Source organism: Tympanuchus pallidicinctus, unplaced genomic scaffold, assembly GCF_026119805.1.
Source record: "Tympanuchus pallidicinctus isolate F22 unplaced genomic scaffold, pur_lepc_1.0 scaffold1, whole genome shotgun sequence".
Lineage (NCBI taxonomy): Eukaryota > Metazoa > Chordata > Aves > Galliformes > Phasianidae > Tympanuchus > Tympanuchus pallidicinctus.
Window position 1 is genome coordinate 48,145,809 of NW_026294618.1, and position 13,334 is coordinate 48,159,142.

General features: G+C 36.1%; 1 long non-coding RNA gene across 1 annotated transcript; it reads left to right on the forward strand.

The window, feature by feature from the left end:
- The first annotated feature begins 4,308 nt into the window (after window positions 1-4,308).
- On the forward strand, window positions 4,309-11,756 carry LOC128082396 (uncharacterized). The gene is made up of 4 exons (XR_008207655.1): window positions 4,309-4,401; window positions 6,428-6,491; window positions 9,382-9,459; window positions 10,812-11,756. It is a non-coding gene; the product is annotated as an uncharacterized LOC128082396 (long non-coding RNA).
- The last annotated feature ends 1,578 nt before the right edge of the window (window positions 11,757-13,334 follow it).

The window sequence follows — 13,334 nt, forward strand, 5'->3', positions numbered from 1 at the left end:
TGAAATATTTCTGCAGAAAAGCATATTAAACCTAATGACTGCATACTGGGTGATGGAGGGCACTTATTTGGGAGAAAAATATTTTTTAATGACTTCATTTGTTCATTTTTAGAAAACAGTAAAGTTGTCATGTTATAAACTCCCAGAGATACTCCTGGGTGAGCTGTTGAAAGGTAATTTCAGCACACCTAGGGCTCTAACACTGCAATATAACCTGTTGTGTCTGACTCCTTAATCATGCTGCGGCATTTAGAAATCATTCCCTGTAGCTGGCAAAACTGTCTTGCAATAACACCATTATCACAACTTACAATTTTACAGACATTTTTGCTTAGGCAAATACACTGAACTAGACTAAGTACACTGCAGGCATTGAATTGCCAAGCATTGTGAATCCCTTATGATCTAGCGATGTGTCTTATATAATAAAAATATATAACATTTTCATAAGAAATTATCACTGTTATAAAACATGCAGATGTTTCTAACTTACATAAAACTGCCTTTTCCAAGAGATCACACGGAGTTGTGGACTGAGATAGAGAATTTAAAAGACAAAGCAATACCTTATATTGACTTGGAGACTAGAAATCTACTATCAAATGATATATTTTGAAGAAAATTTTAATGCTGGCTGTGGTAAAAATGCTTTCAACAGTCTGCTAAGCTCAGTTGAGGTTTACTAAACTCAGAAGTGTATAGAACAAGCAATTCAGCATGTAGTAGTCTTAGTGCTCAAGGAACAGACATACACTTTGAGGAGGAAACCAGCTAATGATCTGTAATATCAATATAGCAAAATATCAATATGAGTGGAAGGTTGTATCTGTTAATGGTAAAAGCATGTTTAATTTGCAAGGATTTTTGCTGACATTTACAAAGCTTTTAAGATTTTGAGTAGTGCACATGAAGAAAGTTTACTTCTGTCCATGCACCTCTGCAGCAATTGTTAGGCTTCTGCACTGTCAGATCACGTCTAAGCTGGTTGAGTTGATCATTAATTTTTGCAGCTCATGGCTCAGAGGGCCCTCAGGGCACAGTGACCAACAGCAAACTTGTCTCAGGGCACAGTGAATTGTCCTTGTTAAAATTAGAGGATGTATGTTTAATCTGACAGAGTAGGTCAGTCAGGAAATATTTTTCCTTGTTTGTTGATTACATGCATTTTACATATGGTTTGTCATTACTATCTGTAAAGAGCCATTATGTGATTTTTATAAATACAAACAAACTGATTATGGAATCAGAGCATTTTACATTTGCAGATAATAAATGGACTGTGAATGAGATGGAAATTAACCTGTTTCTTCTATTACAGTCAGCATGAAGATATGATTTTATGTATGTGACATACTTGAGGTGTACTTGAAAAACTATTGAGTGTATTGTTCTTTGCTGAGTGAAACAAATCCATTCATCTTTGTTAATGGAAAGAATGACAGAAGATGACAAGTAATGACATATAGCATTGCTATTAGTATATTTAAAATAGCAATGCCTTTTTTCATATTGAAAGTTAAGAAATAGCATGCTGTATGGGAACTACTGAGTCATGGCCTGAACCTCTGATTGATCACCTGAGGCGAGCCATGAGTCAGCCAGAGGAACACAGGTGAAGGCAATTCACCTGTGCTGTCAGAAGGGGTGGAGCCAGGCTCCACCTCTCCTAGACCTCTTTAAGAGCTGGCTACAAGTGGGGAAGGATCTTGTTTGGGGATCCCTCCTTCTGGTGTTTTGTGGTGAGCCCAACTAAGGGTAAGCCTTCCATTTATTCTATTTTGTTATCATAGTCTACTTTGCCTAACTCTCTTGTTTTTTTGTGATTGTAACATCCTAATATTCTTCATTTATACACATGCTCATTCTGTTCTAGTTATTCTTAAAAAAAAACAAACAAAAAAAACAAAAAAAAAACATGCTACTTTGCATTTTGGATAGATGAAAGTACTTTGTTGCCAAGTGGCCTTCAGTGCTGGCTTAAAAAACCATTCTAGCATGAGTCCTGTTATCAGGAGCTCCTGAAGGTGAATGACCTTGATGGATATTCAGTGTTTTTGGATCTAAGAATAGAAAGATCTAACTGGAAATCAAAATTCAAAGCCTGAATTCACATTTTCAGCCCTTAGGAGTGGAGGGGAAATTGAAATGCTGTTTGTTTAATTTGCAAACTATTAATCTATATTCGGGAGCGATGGGGGATGCCAGCTTTCTTAGAAAAACAACTACACACAGGCAATGCAAACTATACGTAAAGAAGCTGATAAAGCATTCTTCACAGCAAGGGCCTTACTTTAAAATTCACAGAATTGGTGGCTGCGAGTCTCAGAGGTCACCTTACACAGTGTGATTCAAAGCTGACACCTTCATCCCATATTCATCCTATCCTTGATGCCTACAATGCATTATTAGACTCCAAACTGAGTCAATTCTTAAATAAATCTTGCTTAGGAAATGTTTTTAATGCTGCAGGAAATATGGAATAGACTTCAAAAATAGAAACTTCCAAGTATAATCTAATCAAGATAAGAAAAAGCCAGAGATCTGAAAACCAAATGGAATTATAATGAGGCAAGCATGAGGAAGTTCTAGCAAGGACAGTGAGACAGATAAATATTACTGATCAGTCTATCCATAGCAGAGGTGTCTGTGTGGAATTTTATATGCAATTGCATAGACCTGGAACACTCTGAACTCAAACTAATTGTAAAATAAACACTGTGGTTATTCATCTACACAACAAAGCAAACTCTGTCCTAGACTCTGGGCTGATATCCCTACGTTCCTCAGCCACAGTTTTACTGTTTTTATACTTTTGTTCTGTTATTTTCTATACCTATACTTTTCATCACGCAATACAAAACAAGCAAAAAAACAAAACAAAACAAAAAAAAAACAACACTAAAACACTAGGTAAGCAGCAGAGGAAGTATGCACTCTCATTTGGCTCAGGCAAGAGTTGTGGACCTTCAGTAGTAGTAACACATTTGATGTTAGTGTATCTTGAATTTCCAGATGGAGTCTTTATACTTCAAACTCTTCAGGTGGTCCAGGATGGGGATGTTAATTTAATAACAGGCAGAATTAATTTTCACTTCATATCTGAACTAATCAACATAAAAATAATCTACATTATTGTCCATATAAAAAAAATCCTTAATTTTTATGGATTGCCATTAATTTTTTTAGGATTTTTAATATTTTAATAGTTCCATATTAAAAATACCATGTATTTGGAGCGTAAATTCTTCTTAGGCCTGAGAGTGTGTCTAGAAGCTTCAATTCTGACCATTATATATGTGTAGAGAAAAGTACTTGGATCTAATTCCCCATCTGCCATTACTTTATCACACCTGCAAGCAGAGGGATCCTGATCCAGGTATGCTTAGTGCTGCTGGGCTAGTGACCAGACAACACTTCATCAGTTTCAATGAAGCCACTTTGGCCAGGTGAAGAAAAAACATCTTTACAGGGAGGGGAAGATTCTGGTAATATTTTAGGAAGATAGCATGTACAAGGGGCTGTATGGTGGCCTGGGTTGAAAATGTACTTAAAAGACATCTTGGTGTCTTTGATATTCTCACTATATATCAATTTTTCAGTCCATTAGAAGTTTGGAAATAACAGATGTTTGTTAATAAGGAACTAACTGATTTAATGATTTTTAAATGTTTTAGCAATTAACAAAGCCAGATTAAATGTAATGAGAGAGGGAAGTGTAGAATAACTCTTAAATCATCATTTCATTAATACTGCACTTTAAAAGAACAAAAAGAACAGCTTGGGGTAACACAAAACAAGATTTTCATTCTTTTCAAGACTGCTTTGTTTGGTTTGTTTGTTTTTTTAGAAGTGGGTTATGTTTCACAATGTAATAACTGGCTAATTCTTACCAAGCTGTTATGACAGAAATTTTGGGGAGTACCTTTTCAGAAGGTGAAGATAAACATATTTGGATAGGAGTGAAGAAGGTCTATGGGAGGGTGGGAATTTGCAGTGCTACTGCAATTTATTTTCTGAATGTTTTCCGGATGGTGCACAGCAGAAGAAGAAATGAACAAAATATGGTTGGATCCAAAAGAGATGTATTTGCCTAAGGGAATATTAAAAATGCCAAGTACAAAATTGTACAAAACCTCCTTGCATACCAGGTAGATATTTAAAAGTTGAATATGATTCAGCGTTGTTTTTTGTTGTTTGGCTTTTTTTGGGGAGGTTATCCGTGCATGTTTTTCTATATTCCTGCACTGTCTTGTATCTAGCTCGCAGTTAAGCTACCAAGTAAATTGTTCTTCTGCCTTTCTCTCCAAAGCAATGCAAACTGAATAAGAACACAGTCCAAATGCACCAGTGCCAGTTGTTTTCCTAAGGGCTGTTGGAGTGTAGGGAAAACACCCCTGAAAGGTAAGAAAGCAGGCCTGTTTATGTGCTACTTCTCTCCATGTCTCTCATCTCTCAGAATAATGCAGCAAGTAACAGGTTTACAGGTAGTCTGCAGGCAAAGAATCCCCATAAAAGCTGTTTTGCTTCCCATAAGCTATCTGAGATTTGGTGCATTAGAGAGAGGAAATGTGTCCTCTTAGTACACAGGAAATACTGTATGTGGGGCTTGAGCCATAATGGAAATTCACATAATAGCTGTGAAATCTAAATGGGACTCTGCACCACAAACATTTACTCCTGGAAAGTCGGGATTACTCATGCGATTGAGCATCTGTCAGAACTGAACCTTAAATATGTCACACATACAACCTGATTGTGGATGTGAATATATAGTGATGCAAAAATATAAACACATAAATATGCCATCCTTCATGTAGCTGTTGGTGACTGATAGAATCAACTGCTTATTGAAAATTAATTCTTAATTAAAATAAGAATTATTATTGTTTTTTTCTTTTTTTTCAGAATGGTAGGAAACTAATTAGAGCTCTAATTAAGCAATTTCACCTGACATAGTTATCTGAACTATGACTATATAATATAACTAATTATAATAAGTATATAATATATAACTATTACTGATGAGTTAACATCAGTAGTGCAGTGAAAAATTTTACATGCTAAGGGAAATCTGCTCACATTCTTTCAAATCCCCTGAGTTTTGTGTCTATTAGTTTTATGGCCTCTGTAGGCTTTTGACTGGGAATTGCATAGATTTTATTCTGCTTTATTTTTCTGATGTACATTAGCACAGTGAGTGTTATTTTTCTTGGGTAGTTTACTTGGTTTTTTTTGTGTGCGGTGGGTTTTTTTTCTTAACATCCTCAAACACGAAGAAGGTGTGAATGTTAAGCAATAGCAAGGGACAGGATTTCATGAGTCAGATGACTCTTTCCAGGTTCTTCATTCCCAATTCATGCTTTGCTTCGTGGTGTTCCTGCATGTAGGCTGTAATATACTTAGATACCTGATCCTTCCTCTGCATTGTTTCCTATTTTAGCTACACAATAGCAGCCTCACACAATTCTGCCTTTTAGCTCTATTTGTTTTGTAAGATTTTGCTCAGGACAAGCATTCAATATTACACAGCCAGGTAAAGTTATATCCAGCTGTCTGTGCACTACTGAGATAAATTATAGACCTGCAACACAGTGTCCTTTTCACATTAAAATACACATAAAAAAATACTCCCCCTCCTGTTTTACAATGGAAAAAAAAAAAAAAAGAATACTTGGCATTTCGGAATCCTCATATTGCACTTTCCCCACAGCCATTTGAAACCATTAATACCTTTAGGTGCTTTCTCTTAGGGTGGAGAGAGATGATGAACTTGCCTTCCTTATTCTGTGCAAACCCTTAACTTTTAGCAACTAGTAAATCTGACCCAGTTTTGCTGAAAGAGAAGAAAAAAAGAATATTTAAAATCTTTTAATTTGAGAATTTGAAAAGACTTGTTATTTCCAGGATTTTTTTTTTTTTTTTTTTTTTTGCACTGAACAAGGCTTTGAACCTATCTGACTTTATTCTGGGAAACGCTCCAGCTTTTCTAGTAAGTTATAGTTACTATAAGGTCAGCGCTTATTGGTAGTCTACATCTAAAGAGACTTTTGAGCATATTTCTTATCTAATGTATTGAGACTTGCTGCTTGAAGCCAAATTATCCTAGCAGATGTGTTTGGGTTAAGTGGAGTTATGTTCAAATTGAAATGGGGTCAGCACTTAATTCTTCTGCATAATGGCCAAGCATCTATCTTCAACCTGTTAAATGGGAGAAGGTCTTTCTGACCGTCCTCGAGGACTATTGAACACAGGAAAAGGATCTGAAGTGAACCAAGTATTCTGCTGGCATATTCTTGTGTTAATTAATTATGATAGGATGCATCTGAGAGTCAAGTTAGTTCAGGGTTTACTGTAAGACAAAATATAGTTGCCTTTCCCAAGGATCTTCACTTCAGATAAACCTGATGATTTTTTCTGTTACTTACAGAAGAAAGAGTTCAGCTTGAGGTACTTTGATGAGGCAAATGGAGCAATGGAATATCTCAACAGAGGTACTGAACACTGCCCTGAAGGCATTTTAAACTCATGTGCTTTGTTTTTCCTAAGGGTGTGTGTGCTGCACTATGGAGCATAAAAGATGTAAGAACTCTGGGCTGCAATTTCACCAGTAGCAAATACAACTGGGAGTGTATGTAATGCTAGGCTGAATACTAAAATGCCAGTGGCTGTTAATGAAATCTTTCTTGTATTTTTTTACCCAACACATAAAATTAAAATCATATATTTAGTTGAGTCAGGAGAGTGAAACACTTAAATGAAAAGTGAAGCCTCACCGAGAACAGATTAGAAAGCAGGAACACCTCTTGAAATATTTTATTGAAAAAGAGCTTAGCGAGCCAGAAAGAGCTTTGCTTTCTTGATCTGAGTTTCTGTCGGGAGAGAACATTTTCTGTGACGGAGTTTCTGCTGTTGTAACACCATGAGGGCTTCCCAGTTATAGACCATGCTAACTATCTAATGTGACCTTTTGCATAAAGTAGGTTGGAATGAAATTCCATTTCTGAGATTTCTTGAACAAGCTCTCCTTTTCCATTTGGAAATACTACTTGGTTTTGAACAGAATTCCCGACCATCACGTTTTTCCTAAAAGACCAGAAGTCTCTGCCATTGTTACTGTTGGCCCACAGCTATTGGTCTTGACTCCAGTGTGCCCACAAAGACAAACATCCACATGTTCAGAATCTAACAAATCATACCAGAGGATGAACAACCGTAACTTACAGGTTTTATGTGATGAAGAATGTACTATGGAAAACATCTGATATTTAGCCTCTACCACTATTTTGCACTTTTGAATAATTATATCCATGGCAGGATTAAAATAACCAAAACATGGTCTTACTGAATCCTCTTTCCTACAATTCCCTCCTTTGCAAAAAAGCAAATGGTACAGCTGAGTAGCCATAATATTCTTTCCAGCTGTCTAACAGCCTGGAGTGCTGTTACTAGCTCCAGTTCACAGCTGTTAACATGTAAGCCTTAGCAACATAAAGAATAAATGGCAGCCTCCCTGAATATACAATTTCATAAATGAGGGGAACACTTGAAAGCCAACCATCACTGGGCTCTTTCCTTTCATGAGATGGAAGTTTCTCATTTTCTGATTCCTGTTGCCTCTTATGATAGAACTTGGTGCTTATATCATGTTTTTGATCTTCAAAGTGCTGTATAAACATTAAGTAATTAATCCTTCAAGCATCCCCTGAATGAGATGACAGCGCAGTATATCTGTATGTTTTCTGCTAGTGTTCTTGGGAAAATATTGGAAAAGACTTTAAAAGGAGACCTTTGTGCATTCGTATGTTTAAGCCTTAGTGTTACGTATGTCTGAACAACAGAGATTCCTTTAAGGGTACACAGCAAATCAGTAACATGTCTCAGTATTTATCTGATTATTATTATTTTCATTAGATGGCTGAAAACTAATATGTATTTCCCTTCTGCAACTTGAATAACTCTCTGACACAATCTCAGGGTCTTATGCCTCACTCATCCCTGAGATAAAAGTTAGTACATGAAGGTAATTTGATTAATCCTATTTTAGGCAGGATCTTGTAACTCCTACCCTTGTGACTGATTTCCCCCTCACCCACCCTTATCTTTCTAGCGTCCTACCCTAGCACAAATTTCCTTGTTTGTTCTATTCCTTTTTCTGCCCCAGAACAAAAGTCCTGATGTAAAATTAGATTCAATTCAAAAGATATGCGTACATAAGTTGTAGGACTTAGCTTTTGGGACTCTGGTATTAAGTTCATTTCTTCTGACACTATAATGTCTTGAGACATACCTGCAACTTTTATCTGTCTGTAACCTTAGACAAATTTGAGCACATTTTCTCTTATTTTCTGCTTGCTGTGGAAAGTACAGTAGCCTGTTCATCCTCAAGATGTGTCCAGGAGAGATAACAACCTTATAAGGCAGGGAGCAGGCAGCTGGGCAACTGTTACTGTCTGCGGTCATGACACTTGCTAGAAATTCATATCTCACTGTTTTCTCAAAATCATCATGCTTCCAGGCCCTAGCTCTTGTTGCTATATTAGACTTTTTCTCCTTACAGTTCTGCATATGCTGAGTTACTCCTTCTCAAATTACTAATGACAAAATCCTTTTTTTTCCTGGTATCGATTTAGATGAATGCAAGAATGTGGCAATCAGAAATTCACCTCATCTGCCAGGCATATCAACCCGGAAAAAAAAAAAAAAAAAAAACCCAAAAAACAACAAAACAACAAATTGAATCTTTCTCTGCAGTTATCTTTACTCCTTAATTTACCAGTCCATCAGATTATACTTTCTGAGGTTAATGAAAATTTGGATTTTTCCTTTCTATGATATAACAAAAAAAAGTTACTAGAAGTTCTTTATGCTGATGTCATCTAAATCTGTATATTTTCACTATTACACCATGTGTGCTGCACCTGACAGTTAACTGTCTTCAACAGGCACAGTCACTCTCTCTTTCAGAAAAACTATTTCATAGAAAACTGAGTAATAGTCACGAAAACATTTTTTCCACGTATTCCTACTTTGGTTTGTCATCACCAACATGCACTCTTCTTCTTTTGACCTCTGTTTTATCTTTCATAATGTGTCCTGATCACTTTCCCATGTAGTTATTCTTTAGAGGACAGAATAAAAATGACTCTGTGGTGTGGTTTTGTTGACCTTTTTTCTTTTCTTTTCATGTTCTTAACAACCTTCATATAACCTGTTAAATGTGCTTTTTTACTGTTGTCTATAAGCAGAATTAAGAGATTCCCTTGTGACTTCAGAGTAGTGGCTATCAGCATGAGCTTCCAACCAACTGTCCTAGTTGCCTGATTGCTTCACTATCCACATATGCTGCTTCACCCACACTTTCTCAGTTTTTTTTTTAATCAGACTTTTTCATGTTCTTATTATATGCTCTAGAGAATGTGCTTGCTACTATCAATGTTATCGTATGCATGTATTCAACTGGTAAGCTCTATATTTTTAACATGATTTATAAGATTTGTACTGTTAAGACAACTTGCTAGTTTCTTTTATAAGCACTGGCAAGCTGTTTTCATTGGGTGTCAGATAATCTCAGTCATCCAAAGAAGTTTTTATACCAATCCATCTTCACCAATTTGGATTCTTCTGTCACAAGTCAGTAGCTTTTCCCATTTTATTTTACTGCTGAAAGTAGGTTGTGCAGCACTCAGCTTGAAGGAGATCTGTTGTCTTTAAGGCTTTCAGTTTTCTGTCCCAGTTCCTCAAGGACTGGCACCTCTTTACAGTCAGCTTGTTTGGCATCCCAGGCTCTTGCCAGACTCGTAGTTACTTGAAATCACAATTTGTTCCTCAGGAAGCATTCATGATACAGGCATAATTTCATAGTAGGAGAAATACTTTTTAGAATATACAATAATTCATTTTATCAAATATAAAAGTATCTAAATATCTTCTTGTGCTTTTCAGAGTATAATCTTTATAATTACTAAAAATCCTAGATCAATACCATGATCTATAAACCAACACCTAACTTGGGGGATGTAATATTTCATTTCCTTGCTGTCAGCTTTGCTACTATGGGAACACCATCTGTATCTTTATGAAGAATCCTTATTTGCTAGCAGGGTTGTCATAATTCTGTGCCAGTGCGCTAATAATGCTCTGAAATTTTAAGTAATAATGTTGTTTCTTTTATTCAATTGCATATTTCTTATTTTCTCGGCATTGCCTAAACTAATCTTATGTCAGAGAAAGTATCGCACTACATACTATTTTATTTGTCTTGAATGGAGTTCTATGGCCCTTCTGCTGTAGGCTATTGGGATTTTTAATGCATTTTCAGAGTCTTACTCCTGTTTGGAAGATCAGAGACTGCCCAGAAATGTGTATTTCCCATTGTGCATCAGAAGGCAGAGAGTGAAATTTTGATCTTCAATACTCTTACTCTGAGTTATTTTATTCTAAATCCAATTGGGAACTGATTTTCTGAAGTTAAAGAGTGGACTTTTCAGCCTCAGATCAGTCTGCTCTGATAAAAATCAGAAATATCTGAAATATATTTTTAGAATGGAGAGCAGTACTACTTAGGTTTCTGTACAAGTTAGGCACATCAGATGTTGTAAAATTGACCAACCATGAAAAATAACTGATGTATTCCATTTACTTGTCCTCATTACATGCAAGGGAAAATGTCATAAGAGCTTTCTTCCACATTTTCCAGCATTTCTAGAGAGATTCAGCTATGCTGATAGAGTTTTAGCAGTTCTATTCTATCATTCAAAGTTTCTTAGTACATTTTCTTTTACTCTGTTTTTTTTTTTTTTTTTTTTTTTCAGATCCTTTTAATTTAGCGCTACAGTTTATACAGCCTTTGAATTATGTAACAAAGGCTGCTTGAAAGCCCAGATTCCTTTCAGCATGGAAGCAGTCAAGAGACCAAACAGATTCCACCGACTCCTGAAGTAAAGCAGCTTGCAAACACCTTAGTTTCTTGTCGAAGGCTGTTAAGTTAGAAGAGTGTAAGGCTTGAGTGCTGTGGCAATGAATAAAAAGAAGGGAAAGAAGGGAATAGTCTTAAATGTTGCAAGAAATTAAGATCTGTTTTGTCCATTATGTCTTGCATAAATCCAAAGCTTCACTTTAAGGAGATGGCAACTTCTAATCTGTCAGTCCTTTCATAAATAATTTTTTAAAATGTAAACTCATGAAAACAAACCAACAATATACAAGCTCATCTACAAGAGCCGTTCCAAAAGTGATGCCTCCTGTTTTATTATGGTGGTCCACAACAACAGAGGCAGATAGTAGTGTTATGGCAAGAGAAGCTGGACCTTCCCACAAATATTCCATTACATTTTCTTGCCATGTGACAGATGGCAGCAGAGGGGGTGTCTGACGTAAGAGTGTGTGTGAAGCAAAGGTGAGAATTTGAATTTCTCCATGTGGAAAAAATGGTACCCAATGACGTTCATCAATGCTTGCTGACTGTTTCCGGAGAACAAACAGTGGATGTGAGCACAGTGAGGTAGTGGATGGTGCATTTCATCAGTGGCAACAGTGGATCTCCTCCACTACTGCAGTTCTTTATGAGCATGGCATGCAGGTTTTTGTTCATTGCTGGCAAAAATGCATTGCTAATGATGGTGACTATGTGGAAAAATAGTGTTTTAGCTGAGAATTTTCTATAACAAGTAGTGTTATTATATGCTTTATATCTGTTATATTTTCCATGAAAAATCATACTTTCATGGCAACCTACATGTATATTATATATAATTCCTGAACAAGTGAAAAAGTTAAAAATAGATATAATAGACAAATATCATGTTGCTCAAAGAACTGTGATGTATCATTAATGCAACAGAATTTTGCAAATATAAGTGAGGGAGCAATTCAACTTTAGATAAAAACTATTCAGAGCTGTATTAGTCATATTTGGAGAATAGGTCTTATTCTTTTAGAAGGGTGATATTTGGGCTGCAATATAAGATTTCTTTAAAAACTATCCACTTGTTAGGAAAATGTGTGCTTTCCCCTGCTGTTTTTTTGAAGTGCTGTGACAAGTCCATCAGTCACTCAAGCAGTCATGTTGTAAAGGCAGAGCAGCATTTCTATTTCAAGTGTGTCTGCCAGAGTACTGCTATAACAAGCCAGCCTCCATATCTCTTTCAATACAAACACCACTCAGTATTTCAATCAGATCAGATGTTCTGGGGGAGAACATTTCAGAGCTGTTGCGTGCTAAACGTCAATGTTACAATGTTATTTCATTATCCAACAAACACACCAAAAACTCCTGGAAAGTTTAAAAAAAAAAAAGAAAGAAAAAAAACACTGGTATTTCAAAAGCAATATTTTCTAAGAATGCAAGAAATCAGAGCAATGAGGAAAAAAGGTTCAGTGGAAACTGATGTTTTTTCAAAGACAAATTACTGTATGAGTTACACAGCAGTAAGATATAGAAATAGTTTGAAAGGCTGCTTTTTCAATAGACATTTGTGGTAAGATGCCAAGATACTTTTTTTTTTTCCCCCCATTAATTTTCATTACTTTCACTGACTCTTCTTTCTAACTTGCTGTTTTTTTCTGTTACACTGGTTACTAAAAAATTTTCCTGTTTTGCCTACATCAGTAAGTCGCTGCTCATTAAACACTCACAGTTACAATGCTGTAATAAGCAACCAACAGATCCATTTTAAGCAATATGGGATTTATAGATTAAGTGTTATTTTGACCACAACTGCAAATACTGCTGGGTTTAAGATGGAGCAAAGATGTACAAAATAATTTCTATTTTTACAAGAGACTGGAGTAGCATTATAATTGCTAGGCAGTAGCAATGATGCTAACATCAAGAATGGAGAGAGTGGAATCGTTTACATTGCTAGCTGCTATATCAGATATTTACAAATGCAAAGCTGGTAAAAGTTTTCCAGAGGTTGCATTTGAACTGAACTGATGCATCCTGCAGAACAGCTTCAGAGAAGAGAGAAAGAAGGAAAGATGTCTGGAACTTCCCTTTTCTCAGAGCTGTTCTCAGAAGTGAACAAATTTTATATTTTCCCACTGCATTCACAGAGCTTGTTTTTGAATGTATGAGACATACATAGTGAGTGTTTTGGGGGGATTACATAGAAATTTGGAGCAGGGTGGATTTATAAACACTGACTGATCACATAGAGCTGGGACTCTGCAGATGATCCTTCTGCCCTCTGTCTGTTTCCCCAGGCTTAAATGTCTCATTTGATGCAGTTCAGTCACTGTATTGTCATTCTTTTGAGTTCTTCTTCTCACTCTCATTTTCTTTGCTGCAATGTTATTGTAATTAGCATTTCACTGCACTCACCAGTCCATGTCCA